This window comes from Sminthopsis crassicaudata, chromosome 2, assembly GCF_048593235.1.
Source record: "Sminthopsis crassicaudata isolate SCR6 chromosome 2, ASM4859323v1, whole genome shotgun sequence".
Lineage (NCBI taxonomy): Eukaryota > Metazoa > Chordata > Mammalia > Dasyuromorphia > Dasyuridae > Sminthopsis > Sminthopsis crassicaudata.
Window position 1 is genome coordinate 657,216,973 of NC_133618.1, and position 13,263 is coordinate 657,230,235.

At 35.2% G+C, this 13,263-nt stretch overlaps 1 protein-coding gene across 3 annotated transcripts in view; it reads left to right on the forward strand.

Moving 5' to 3' along the window:
- The window catches only part of MICU1 (mitochondrial calcium uptake 1), a 210,775-nt gene that overhangs the window by 25,340 nt on the left and 172,172 nt on the right, over nt 1-13,263 (forward strand). The window lies entirely within an intron of this gene.

A 13,263-nucleotide genomic window follows, 5' to 3' on the forward strand; every position in this document is an offset into this window, starting at 1 on the left:
TTTTATGATCTATTTGAAATACAGACCTACTAGTGATTTTGCTGGATCAAAGAGTATGTACATTTTTATAGCCATTTGGGCATGGTTCTAGAACAAATAACTAATAATACTAATAGCTAACATTCATGTAGGGCTTCCTCTATGCCAGGCACTGTCCTAAATATTATTCTAATATTTCTAAATATTATTCTAATATTTCTAAATATTATTTAATTTGATCTTCATATTAACCCTAGGACATATTATTATCCCCATTTTATAGTTGAGGAAGCTGAGCTAAACAAAACTCGAAGTGATTTGCCAAGGTGTCCAAGCTCCTGAAGCTCTGGGATGAGATTTGGATTCTTCTTGACTCCAGGCCCAGAGCTCTATGCACTCCTCCTTCATCCACCTCAGCACAACACAGAAGGTGGAGCGATGTACTTTCATATCTTTCTTTTGGGCTATGCTTGATCAGTTCATTGTCACAGCCATAATGGTTGGATCAATTCACAACTCCATCAACAATGTATTAATGTCCCACTTTTCCCACATATTCTCCATCATTTATTACTTTCCTTTTCTGTCATCTTAGCCAGTCTAAGATGAGGTGGTACTTCAGAGTTGTTTTATTGTTCATTTCTCTAATAAATGATGAGTTGAAGAATTCTTTTCATATGACTATGGATAGCTACAGTTTATTCATCTGAAAACAGCTTGTTCATATCTTTTGGCTGTTTATCAATGGGGGAATGACATATATTGTTGCAAATTTGATTCAGTATTCTATATATTTTTTAAATGAAGCCTTCATTAGAAACAGTGAATGTAAAAATTGTTTCCTATATTTCTTTCTGTTTTCCTTCTAATCTTAGTTGCATTGGTTTTGCCTCTGCAAAATTTCTTTAATTTAATGTAATCAAAATTATCCATTTTGCATTTCATAATATTCTCTATTTCTCATTTGGTCATAAATTCTTTCCTTTTCCATAGATTTGACTGGTAAGCTAAACTATTCCTTGATCTCCTAATTTGCTTGTAGCTGTCACTTTTTATGTTTAAATCATGAAACCTTTTTGATCTTATCTTAGTATAGAGTATGAGATGTTCATTTATACCTAGTTTCTATTATACTATTTTCCAGTTTTCCCAGCAGTTTTTCTAAAATACTACGTTCTTATCCCAGAAGCTGGAGTCTTTGTTTTTATCAGATCCTAGCCAGTACCAAATAGTTTTGATGATTGCCACTTTATAATATCATTTTAGGTTTGGTATAGCTAGACCACTCAGAAGGAAATTTGTAAAAGGAGTAGATTGAATTAGAAGACTCCTGAAGTAATTTGTAGCTCAAACATTCTGTAGTACTTCATATCTTGTGCTAACCATCTCTCTTGATCGTGATACTTCAGCTTTGTTTATCATTTAACTATTTGATTTTGGGGAGGTTGTAATAGTTTTTTAGCATATGCAGACATGAAAAAAGTCTCATCTCAAGAAGTTTATATTTTTCTTAAGGATCCAACATGTATTGGTTTTGCCTCTGCAAAATTTCTTTAATTTAATGTAATCAAAATTATCCATTTTGCATTTCATAATATTCTCTATTTCTCATTTGGTCATAAATTCTTTCCTTTTCCATAGATTTGACTGGTAAGCTAAACTATTCCTTGATCTCTTAATTTGCTTGTAGCTGTCACTTTTTATGTTTAAATCATGAAACCTTTTTGATCTTATCTTAGTATAGAGTATGAGATGTTCATTTATACCTAGTTTCTATTATACTATTTTCCAGTTTTCCCAGCAGTTTTTCTAAAATACTACGTTCTTATCCCAGAAGCTGGAGTCTTTGTTTTTATCAGATCCTAGCCAGTACCAAATAGTTTTGATGATTGCCACTTTATAATATCATTTTAGGTTTGGTATAGCTAGACCACTCAGAAGGAAATTTGTAAAAGGAGTAGATTGAATTAGAAGACTCCTGAAGTAATTTGTAGCTCAAACATTCTGTAGTACTTCATATCTTGTGCTAACCATCTCTCTTGATCGTGATACTTCAGCTTTGTTTATCATTTAACTATTTGATTTTGGGGAGGTTGTAATAGTTTTTTAGCATATGCAGACATGAAAAAAGTCTCATCTCAAGAAGTTTATATTTTTCTTAAGGATCCAACATGTATTACTTATCTGTGAGAAACAGGAGAAATTCATGCTATGAATTCCAGGGGAGGAGATTAGAGTGGCAGAAAGAGGCAGGAAGTGGGTGACAGTGACAGCTTGGAAGTGATAAAGTCAGACTTGAACCCCAACTTCCTGTCTCAAAATCCACTAGAATCCTGGTGTGCTATTTATAGTCTGTGGGGTCACAAAGAATTGAATACAACCGAACTACTTGACAACAAAAGACTCTTTTTTTATTTATAGTTACTTTTCTTACTATAGATTTTCCTTATCATCAGAGTAAAGTTCTCTGCATAATTTATATGCTCCAGACTGATAGATACTGCATTGAGATTTATTTAATAAGTGTTATACTGCTTGTTGAGATGATAGCAAGTTTCTGTATGGAACCTGGCATTCTTTTTTTAAGAATCTAATGTATTTTGGGGGTTTTTTATTTGTATTTTTAATTTTTGTGAATGTTATTTTTTAAATTGCCTTTATTTTCCAATGATAAATATACTTCTCCTCCTATAAAGTCATTCTCTAGAACAAAAGAAAAAAATGTCAGCAGAACTATTCAATGCATCAGACAAGTTCTGTGTGATTTGCAATCTAATATTCTATTCAGTGTTCTATATCTCTAGAACTCATAACTAATAATACTGATAGCTAACATTCATGTAGGGCTTCCTCTATGCCAGGCACTGTCCTAAGCTTTCCAAATATTGTTTAATTTGATCTTCATATTAACCCTAGGACATATTATTATCCCCATTTTATAGTTGAGGAAGCTGAGCTAAACAAAACTCGAAGTGATTTGCCAAGGTATCCAAGCTTCTGAAGCTCTGGGATGAGATTTGGATTCTTCTTGACTCCAGGCCCAGAGCTCTATGCACTCCTCCTTCATCCACCTCAGCACAACACAGAAGGTGGGGCGATGTACTTTCATATCTTTCTTTTGGGCTATGCTTGATCAGTTCATTGTCACAGCATTTATTTTTTATTGATTTGTGGTTGTTCTTTCCTTTTAATTTTATTGTAGCTTCCTGGTCTCTGCTTAACTTTGCTTATATCAATTAATGCTATTCTTCCCATATTTTTCTTATTTATCATGTTTATCCTTTCTCACATTGCAATAATATTCCATTTTTCATGCACCACAATATATATAGGCATCCACTTTGTTTCCAATTCTTTGCTATTACAAAAAGTGTTGTTAAAAATATCTTGATATCTTTCTTCCTATCATTGACTTTTTGAGATATGTGATTATTTTCTAAACTGCTAGAATAAATTGAAAATTCTCCTTTCCACTACAGAATAACTTGTACTGAGTAATAAAAATTGTGTAAATTTGTTCTTTCAAAGGTTACTTAGGTTATTTCTTCTAATCTTTCAGCATTTCTTTTGTAACTCATTCCTGAGAAGAAAAAGAGATTATCAGAATATTGGTATTTAAGAAATAGCTTAGAGTAATTACCCATTTTTGGGTGAAGAAAACAAGAATATTTAAATCAAATACCTGATCATTAATTTTGACCTCTAACACTGCTATTCATTACAACTGAATACAGATGATATACTTACAAAGATTGGTTTGGGGAAATGGTTTGTTTCACGCAACAGTTTCTATTTGGGGATCATTTTCATGTCCTATTAGTTCCTTCAAATATGCCAGTATAATGGGTCTTTAGAGATAGACTCTTGCTGTTAAATAAAGTTTAGATTTATCTTTTTTAAGAGGAACTGCAATGCAGTGCTTTCTTATTTCCCTCATGTAAGGATTTTCAGCACCAGTAGTGCTGTCATATTGTCAGGGCACTGAAATCCACATTACTTCCATTATTAATTTGTGGAAGCATTCAAATTAATTTTTAATATGAAGGCAAATGTCTGAAGTAGAAGTGATATTTTTTTCAGTAGGCACTACATTTATCAGTTTACCAAATTAATTTTAGCCTAAAAAGAAACATAAGCTATTAGGAGAAAATTTTTCTAAATTGAGTGACAATCCAAACCCAGTCAAACTTTTCTTCTGATAATTGCCGTCTCTAGACAGATCTGTGTGAAGTTTCTCTTCAGTAGCTTGCATTTACCCATTTATATTTAGGGATCTTGGTCATAAGCCCATTAGCATGGAAGAAACTCCATCTTCATCTTCTTCCTCTGCCCATTTTCTGTCTTTTTCGATCATTGAAAACTTCCATGCTTCTAAGGGAAGAAGTGAAAGACTGGGGAAGGGACAAGAATTAGTTAGAAAGGGTCTTATTAGTCAGTCTTTGGCATTTTTTTCCTTCCTAGCAGCTGCAACTGTGAGAATTAGATATGTTTTGGTCACACACCCATCCACCTCTATTAATTCTAGGGCATTTACCCTCTTCATACTTTCCTAGGTAGTTTCCGGTATGTGGATTATCTTAATGTATATACCTGTCTGATTCTTTATTGCTGTGGTTATAAGCTTTCCCGCCCTGTTTTGGAGGGGTAGCTTTTCTTTTGTTCCCAGCTCTGAGTATCTTCCAGAGAGAGCTTTTTAAAAGTCTTTCTACTCATGACACCTTTTTGCCCAGGATTTTTATATGACCTCAGGTAGATAGGTATATAAAATAGGTATACAAATAAAACTTTGTACTTAGAAAGGGTATCTCTCATACCTTCCTTTACTCTCTCCTGATTTGCCTGATTCCTTCCCAACACTGTTTTAAGAAAGGAGCCCAGGCCAACCATGACGCCATTCATCTCAGGATGCACTCTTGATTTCTATACATTGAAGAGCATGACACATTGTAAGCACTTAGTAAATGCTTACTGATCAACTCCCAACATATAATTTGTCAACGAATGAGCAGTTTTTCCCTCAGTATCACCAGCCTTCCCCCCCCCTTTTTTTTTTAATCAGGTCTTAAATTGTTTGATCTCAGTCTTATAGCACCTCCTCTGTTGTTGAGTTATTTACAGATGAAGACTGTTCATGACTCATCAGTTACATCTACCAACTCTTTCGGTAAGCTGAGATGTAATTCCTTTGGGCTTATATAGTTTGAACTCCTTCAGGGCAACTGGGCAAACTTTTTCCATTTCTAAAATAGGGATTTAGTGTGCTATGAACAAATTTTGTTTTGTCTTTTTCAGTCTGAAGTTCATTGTCCTTATGGAAAAAAAAAAACAAAAAACAGAAGTGAAATGAGATGTATAGTTCTTCCTTTTCTGTGTGGTTCAGATACCTTTTTACTTGTCATGCTGTTTCCATGCCAAGTTTGTGATCTGTTATCTAAATTTCTTGTTTCTATCATCTGACCTTAACATTTTCATCACTCCTCACTTCAATGGACCAGAGCTCAAATCTGGCCTCAGACACTTACTTGCTGTATGACCCTGGGCAAGTCACTGTTTGCCTCAGTTTCCTCATCTGCAAAATGGATCTAAAAGGGCACACCAGTATCTTCACTAAGAAAACTCCAAATGGGATTGCAAAGAGTCAGATGTGATTGAAAAACAACCTTAGTGATATAGTTCCCCCATCTGGTTTCTGTATTTCCTCATATACATTCTCTCTTTAATATATAATGCTTTTCTCCTACTTTTTCTTGTCATTTAAATAAGATAAGTTCTTACATAGGTGTATTCCACTCTCAGGCTCTGTGTCACCACTTCTTATGATTGTGAGCTCCTTGAGGAGAGAATCGGTCTTTGGGTTTTCTTTGTATCCCCACAACTTAGCACAGCACCTGTCACACAGTAGGAACATAAGTATTTATTGACTGTCTGAATGATTCATAGGTTCTTTAGTTAACCTCATTAATCTTGTACCTTTGCCATGCTCTTCATAGTTCTTAGGATTTGAAGCTATATAGAATTTTAGAGGAACATATAGTTCAGTGCATTTATTTTATAGATGAAGAAAACTTAATTCTATGTTAAAAGTTAAGAAACCCTCTATAATTTCAGTTTTTTTAATAGTTCCATATTATTGCTTCTTTCTTTTACTACAGTAAATAAACATTTTCTTTAAAATTGAGTACAATTGGTTCAATTATATAAATGTGATGATTTTAATACTAGAGTCTGCTACTATAGATTCTCTAGTGTAATTATAAATATACTTTTGTAGGTATAGATAATAGCAGTTGAGATAGATCTGTCTAAATGTTTGATCATTTTTCTTTAAACTGAGTTCATTTTACTTCCAAAAGTTGTATTGCATTAATAGATAGCTTAAAGGTTTAGAGTTATGTTCCTTTAGTAACTCTACTAGACTGTTCCTAGATAATCTCTTGGTATATTTTTCTTCTTGAAACTTTAGACTAAACTAAATCTTTAAGATATTGAGCATATGGAAAGAACAATTAATGTTCAGAACTTCCATTCCCTTCCTGTTGTTAAATGGGCTAAATAAAAAGATAATGAGGTTTTATTACTGTTATGAAGTCGCTTATCTTCTGTAGCTATCTGTATGGTTGTAGGTGATACTAATAAGCAATTAATAGCTTCATTATGAGAAAGACCATGAAAGAGAATGTTTAGAATCCAGCTTCTTAACCTGTAGTTTGCAACCCCATATGTGGTCTTGTAACTGAATGTAGAGGTCACTAAATTATGATTTATTATCAGTATATGTTGTATAGCTATTTTATTTGTATAGCTATTTGTATAGCTATTTTATATACCTATATATCAGGAGTCATGTAAAAATTTTTTCTGGTGAAAAGTGATCATGAGTGGAAAAAGTTTAAGAAGCTTTGGTTTAGAGTACTATGATTGTGTGACTAAACTCTGTGTTTTCCCACCAAAAACTACTAAAAGACTGTTACACCAAGGAAAAAAGTATCTCTGTAATTATTAATTTCCCCAAGAGAATGCAGTTCCTTACTTAACAAGATAAAGAATACAACCCAAATCTTTTTCTATAAAGATAGCAACTATAGCATTGGACCTTGAATGTAAATCTAGAAAAGTTAATGTGTATTTTTAGGCTCTGTTTATTTGAGTTTTTCATTTTTATGTCTTAAAAAAGTGTTTTTCTGGAAACTGAGTGGATGTCCATGAGTTGGAGAATACTGAACAAGTTATAGTATTTTAATGCTCTAGAATATTGTTGTTCTATAAGAAATAATCAGCAGGATGATTTTAGAAAGGCCTGGAGAGACTTACATGAATTGATGCTGAGTGAAATGAGCAGAACCAGAGATCATTATATCTGGCAATATCAAGATTACATGATGATCAATTCTGATGGACATGGCTTTTATCAACAATGAAGTGATTCAGATTAGTTCCAATGATCTTGTGGTGAAGAAAGCCTTCTGCACCCAGAAAGAAGACTGTGGGAACTGAGTATGGACCATAACATAGTATTTTCACTCTTTTTGTTGTTATTTGCTTGCATTTGTTTTCTTTCTCTGTTTTTTTTTCCTTTTTGATCTGATATTTCTTTTTTTATTTATTTAGAATTTTTCCCACAGTATATATGCATGAGTATTTTTTTACAATATTATCCCTTGTATTCATTTTTTCAAATTATCCCCCCTTCCTCCACTCCCTCCCCCCGATAACAGGCAATCCCATACATTTTACATGTGTTACAATATAACCTAGGTACAATATATGTGTGTAAATACCATTTTCTTGTTGCACATTAAGTATTGGATTCCGAAGGTATAAGTAACCTGGGTAGATAGACAGTAGTGCTAACAATTTACATTCACTTCCCAGTGTTCCTTCTCTGGGTGTAGTTATTTCTGTCCATCATTGATCAACTGGAAGTGAGTTGGATCTTCTTTATGTTGAAGATATCCACTTCTATCAGAATACATCCTCATACAGCATTGAAGTGTACAGCGTTGATCTGATATTTCTGAAGCAGCATGATATTTGTGGAAATATGTATAAAGGAATTGTACATGTTCAACATATATTGGATCACTTGCTAATTGGTGGAGGGGTTGGGAGAAGGTAGGGAAAAAATTAGGGGTGAATGTCAAAAATTATCCATGTATATATTTTGAAAATAAAAAGCTTAAATTTAAAAAAGGAAAAGGAAAAAAATTGTTTTTGTAAACTTGTTGCTCATAAATCCAGGGGCTTGGATGTTAGAAATAAGTTTATAAAGAAATTTTACTGAGTGGATGCCCAACAGCTGGGTAATGGCTGAATAAGTTATGGTATGTGAAAAGAAATTTTAATATATTAGATTTTCTACCCACTGAATTCTATCTCTATTGTTTTAATCTAGATGTTTTTATTTTGGTCACATATATCAAAATTTTCTTCTTAAGGTATACAGAAGTCAAATCACATAAAGACAAATGTTATTGAAATTAATTTTTATAAAAATGAATAATATTAATACCTATTTCCAGAACAAGTAAAGAATATAAATATGCTCTTGAAGGACATTCTGATTAATAGATAACTTCTACACTCTTATAAAGTAATTATTGACTTGTGAGTGGGAAAGGCTAATGGTAAGGAATAGTATCAGAAATCCCTTTAGCCCTCAAAAAGGCTGAAGGATGATGCTTGTGATGGCAAATCAAAGGTGGAGAACAGAAAGAAAGAAAGGAGAAAGAAAGGAAGGACAGAAAATAACAGATAATAGTGGGAATTGAGTGGGAATTGAAACTCAACTGTTTCAAATGTCATTTATTGAAAATAACTCACATTTCAAAGTTTTACCTTTTTTCAAGATCTCAGAATTACAGAAGGCCAGATTTGGAAGGACCATGGTGACTTTCCCATCTTGTGCCTGAAAAACAATTCTTTACATGGTACAACAGACAGGCCTCTTTGGGAAAACTCCTGTAGGGGAGAACCGGTTACCTCTAAGGAACACATTACTTTCAGAGGGAGTGGAAAGTACTTCTTGACATTAATCATAAATTTGCTTCTTTATAACTTACACCCATTGTTCTTAGATCGTTAACTTAATGCCAACTAGAACCCTCTTCAATGTGTTTTCAGATATTTGAAGACAGTTATCATATCTCTTGATTTCTTCTGTTCCCTTGTCAGTGGGTCTGCATATATTTATTTAGTACTTACTATGCTAGGCGCTGGGGCTATAAATAAGAATGAAGAACACAATCCCTGCTCTCAAAGAGCTAACTCTGGTGGGAATGCAATGGACTTGTTGAACCAATGCATTGAATAAAAATGAAGGGTACAAATACAAAATAGTGTAATATAAGGTAGGTAGAAGCATTATTTGTAGGTGGTGCTTAAGTTGTATCTTAAAAGAAGAGGGAAGTTCCTTGAGGCCGAGATAAAGCAGGAGACATGGAGGAAGAAGAGTTAGAATGTCAGGATTAAGACACAGAGAAAGGCCACTCCTGCTGTTTCACTTTGCTGAAGGTAGAGTCATGTACAATGAAATTGTAAAGCTAGGTAGGAGTAAGGTTGGGAATGTCTTTAAAATTAAACAAAGAAGTTCATATTTGATAAGAGATAGTCCAAAAGTTACTGGAGTTTGTTGAATAGGGGAGTGAAATGGTAGGGTCTGTGTCTAAGGATAATGGCTTTGGGTATTGTAGGGGACTGACCTGCTGAAGCAGGCAGAGAAATCAGTGAGGAGACTGGCAGTAATCTAGATGAATGACGTGGCCTGGGCTAAGATTATAACTGTGAGAAGAGAAAAGGCCATAACTGTGAAAGGTGTTGTGGAGAAACAGAGCACATGGATAATGGGATGTGTGTGGTGAGGGAGGAGGGGGGAGTGGAGGATGGCACATTGGGTTATGAATGGTAGTGCCTTTGACAGAAAGAGGGAAGGTTGGAGAAAGGAAAAGTTGGGCAGAAGACCATGAATTCTTCTTGAATATGTTGGATTGGAGAGGCCTGTGGGATATCTATTTCAGAATGTCTAACAGGCACACAGGATTAAGTAACGTTAAGTAACGTAGGCTGACCCAGCTAGTGTCTGAAGCTGGGTTTGAATTCAGGAAGAGGAATCTTTCTGACTCCTGACTCTACTGCGGCCCTCAGCAGCTTCAGCAACAAATGATGACAACAATCAAAGCTTAGTGGGAGATGCTAGAGCTGGATATCTGTATCTGGAAGTCATCAGCATAGAACAGTGGAAGGTAATGAGGTTAGAGAGAAGTGTAGTAAGCCTAAAACAGAGCCTCGGTTAACATCCACAGTTGTGGTGAAATATGTTTTGAACTGGCAAAAGGAAGGGGAAGGAGTGGTCAGATGTGTAGGAGGAGAACCAGAGGGAGTCCTGTCATGAAAACCTAGAGAGGAAAGATTATCTAAGAGCAAAGAGTTATTAGCAGTGGCAAATATTGGCCAAGAAGTCAGAGGCCATACTTTGAAGGGCTGAGGAACAAGTAAAAAGGGAGTAAGGACAGAGAGCTTTTTCAAGGGTTTTGGCTGAGAAAGGCAGGAGAGCAATAGGACCATAATTGGGAGGAATAAGTAAACTCCAGTGAATGTTGTAAGTGTGGCTTTTTTTAAAAAATTTTCTTAAAGATGGGGAAGGCTTGGACATACTTGAATGTGAAGACCGAGTTAGTACCCTGGATGTCTTGGAATCAGTCAGAATCAGGATAAACAAATGTCTTTGGTCTTTATTGTAGAAATGAAGAGAATGGACATAGGATCTCCCTTCTCCTCCTCGACAGCCAAAGTGACTCTGGCTTCTCTTACTCCATCCCTTAATAACCTCCTATAATTCTCTGCCTACACCTAAAGATCTAGCCAGCACAGAATAGTGGGAAAGGGCCATTTTCCAAGCATATGCTAATATTGTCCAAAATGGTAATTAGCCTTAAGTGCTCGGTTGTCTGATTCCAGGGCATTAACTCAGAGTTTCAGCACTTTACACTTGAAGGCAACAAAGTGAGAACTAGTAGAAGGAGAGGGTGAAGATTAGAGAAAGAGAGAGGTTATAAACTGCAAGATAAGAGGAGAAGGGACCAAGAGTACATTAGTAGAAAGTTGTCCTTGGCAAGGAGGAATACTGGGGGAACAAGGGATGATATCAAAGGGCTTTGAGATGAAAAGAATGAAAGAGAGGAAATTCATGTAGAATGGTCTCCATTTTATCAGTAGAATAAGAGACAAGGTCTTTGGTGTAAGGAGGCAAAAGGGAGGAAGGAGGTATAAATGCCTTAAGAAGAGAAGTCAAAGACTGGAAAAGCTTTTGTGGATAGTGAATTAGAGAAGAATAAAAAGATTACCTTTTTGTAGTAAAGGTCCAGTCTAAGTTGGATAACATGATTTTATATATCAGGTCAGCATGATTATATGACTTCCTCCTGTTCTATTCAGAACTATGTGAGGGGACAAAAAGGAGGCAGATGGTAGCAGCAATCTGAGATTAAGATCTTGTAACATTAGTGAGTGGCTATTAAATAAATCTTTCATTTTTCACTTAGCTGTAGCACTCCAGGACTTCTCTGATTCCCCTTCCACCCCTTGTGCTCCAGGAAGCTCATTAGTGAGATAATTTCATCATTAGCTAGCCTTAATATTCCACACCATCATTACCTTCTGCCTCTCTTATTGGAAGCTGATGCCATGAACTCTATACTTCCATTTAAGGAGACAACTTATCCAGAAGACCCTATTTTTCACCTAGCTGTACTAATCTAGAACTTTTCCGACTTTTCCACCTTGTCCTCTTGCAAAGTACTTTCCCAGGCTAGCCCTTTCACTGTTTCCTTTTGTGTTTTGTCTTCTCCTTTTGGACCATGCTCTTGTAAGCTCCATGAGAACAAAGACTATCTTTATTTTTCCAAATTGTATCCTCAGTACTTACTTAGCACAATGCTTGTCCCATAGTAGATGCTTTGTTAACTATTACATATTTGACTATTGATCTCCCTTTATCATTCCAACTATCTGCTGTAGTAATGTATCAATATTCTTCCTGAAATGTGGAACCCAACATTAAACACTGGCTTTTCTGTATAGAGATGCCCTATGGATTTATGGATCTGTATTGTGTTCTGGTCACATTATTCTTATCTTTTCTTGTAATCCCTTTTCAATGAAACTAGTATGCTTAATTTCATCTATCACCCACTGTATCTGTCCTGTGATAGACATCAATGGTAATTTATTACTTTACACAGCCATATGAGAGATCTGAGCCAAGAGACTAAGTAGACAGTTCCTAAAGTTCAGAGATTTAAAATGATCACCTGGGATATGCAATCACCTGGGATATGCAATTAGAACTTTTGTTTTTGCTCCCTCAGTTTACTTAGAGGCACCAGATAGAATGTAAAGGTCATGACCCAGTGCATTAGCTGCTGCTAATGTTGTAAGAGAGTTTTGCTTCTTTAATGTGCTGTTTGTGATTGGGAATCATAAATGTACTTTGCAAACAGCTGTTTCCCAGTATTGCCCAGTATCAAAGTAGAATGTAATTTATAATCTAGAAAAGCAGAATGAGAATTTTAAGGTTTGTGGAAATTTCATCTGTTTCATCTTGCCCTGAGGTAGCATTGGAAGCAGCATAAGTGTGATTGATTCATCCTCAAAAAATTTAAAGTGTGGATGAGAAAGATAATGAGGGGTTCTTGTGAAGAAATGTCCTGAGAATCTCAGGAGGTAGAAGAATGAAGTTTTCTTGACCCGTTTTAGAATAGTGTATCCATCTAAAGAAACAATTTTGTAGTGTTTTGCCAAGTGTACAAATGATATGTGATGAATCTTACTCCTTTTATAATAATAGAAGGTATTTATGGCTTAAAAAAAAAAAAAGTCTGTGTCCTTTCCTAAATCATGGAACATGTTTATACTAACGGGAAATACTCTCAGTCAAAACTTGATTTCTAAGGTGTAAACACCCTCATTCTGTCAATAATGCCTGGTATGGGCCAGAACTCTGAACTTGAAACAAAGGATTCTTACAAGGTACTAAGACAGTGGAAAGCTAACCAGGCCCCAGGAAAAGAGACAAGACTTGGAAAGAGACAAAAAGGATTTGGACTTTAATCCCTGACTGCACTTGTAGTGATTACTGAACTGAAAGGAAGGCTGCTCCCAGAGACCCCAAGGAAACTGAAACAGAGAACAATATATTTTAGAGAGAAGATTTCAAATGCCAATCATTAATTGGCAGTGTACCTTGATAAGTCATCCTGAGGTAGCATTATGTAGGGGAAATTATGTTGA